The 1,350-nt window shown below is 48.1% G+C and overlaps 1 pseudogene; it reads right to left on the bottom strand.

Annotated features, from left to right (window-relative positions):
• Positions 1–315: 315 nt before the first annotated feature.
• On the bottom strand, positions 316–838 carry LOC139015991 (ferritin light chain pseudogene; annotated as a pseudogene).
• Positions 839–1,350: the final 512 nt, after the last annotated feature.

Below are 1,350 nucleotides of genomic sequence, written 5' to 3'. Positions count from 1 at the left end.
ATAAAGTGAAATGCTATTAAGATATCATATTTATTCAGAAAAGACTTTTCTGACTTGAGGGCCTAATTTAAGTCTCCATATCATATGCTTTTATATAGCTATTTATTATTCTTGAATCTAATTGAGTGTTTTTTGTTTGTTTAATTTTTTTTTTGGCTGTAAAAGCTTTATTACTTCCATTTGGTCCAATGCATGGAAGAGGGCTTCAGGGTGGTTAAAAGAGTGGCTAGTAGCTACGGGGAGAGACTCAGGGAAAAGCCAGACCCCAGGGGAAGGCAGAGGGGCCCCTCAAAGGCCTCTGGGCTCCAAAGGCTCCTAGTGGTGCTTGAGGGTGAGCCTTTCGAAGAGATACTCGCCCAGCCCAGCTTGGGGCCGGCAGCCTGCGGATGTTAGTCAGGTGTTGCCCATCTTCTTGATGAGTTTCACCTCCTCACCCCGGAAGTGGTTCTCCAGGAAGTCCCAGAGCTGAGGGTCTGCGAGGATAGAACTCAGTGCCTGCAGCTCCATAAGGGCCTGGTTCAGGTTCCTCTCCAAGGCCAGGGCGGCTTCCATGGCGTCCTGAGTTTTGCCCACTCACCTTGGAGAGGCTCAGCACGTCCTGGAAGGGAATGCTGCCACCGCGCTGGTTTTGGATCTTTAAGAGATGCTCAGCGCCTTCGCGCTTCTTCTCCGCCAACTCTTGTAAGAAGTGTCCCCTGCCCTCCAGAGTCACATTGTCGTCATAGAAATAGAAGCCCAGAGAGAGGTAGGTGTGGGAGGCCCGCAGATGCAGGCTGGCCAGGGGGTTGACCGCAGCCTCCACCTGGGTGGAATAATCCTGACGAATTTGGGAGCTCATGGTTGTTCGGCAATAAGGAGTTAGGGTAGAAGAAAGAAAACGGTGTGTTGGCTGGTCTCGGAGGTGGTTCTGAAGGTGGTGACTGGATAAGATGCAGGAGCGTGACCTGAGGCTGGAAGAAGGGGCATCCCTAGGTCTGTTGCATCCAAACACTGTTGAAGCAAGAGACAGGTCTGGGACTGCCAAGGGCACTGCTATTTGAGTATGTGTTTTTTTGTTTGTTTTTGTTGTTGTTTTTTAATAATACTAGCTTAGCCAGCGTGGCTCAGTTGGTTGGATGTTGTCCTTGCACCAAAAGGTTGCCAATTCGGATTCCCTGCCTAGATTGAGGGCTCGATCTCTGTGTGGAGCATGCAGGAGGTAGCGGAGTCAATGTTACACTCTCACATCAGTGTTTCTTCCTCTCCCTCTCTCTTCCTCTCTATTAAAAATAAATAAATAAATAAATAAATAAATAAATCCTACAATTTAATATTCATGACAACAGGCCCACACCTATTTTTACAGGGTTT

The sequence above is a fragment of the Myotis yumanensis genome, unplaced genomic scaffold (assembly GCF_028538775.1).
Source record: "Myotis yumanensis isolate MYYU_CA2020_CCGP unplaced genomic scaffold, mMyoYum1.0.hap1 SCAF_9, whole genome shotgun sequence".
Taxonomy (NCBI): Eukaryota; Metazoa; Chordata; class Mammalia; order Chiroptera; family Vespertilionidae; genus Myotis; species Myotis yumanensis.
The sequence above is the reverse complement of the archived record's forward strand: the minus strand, read 5'-3'. Positions and strand labels throughout refer to the sequence as shown.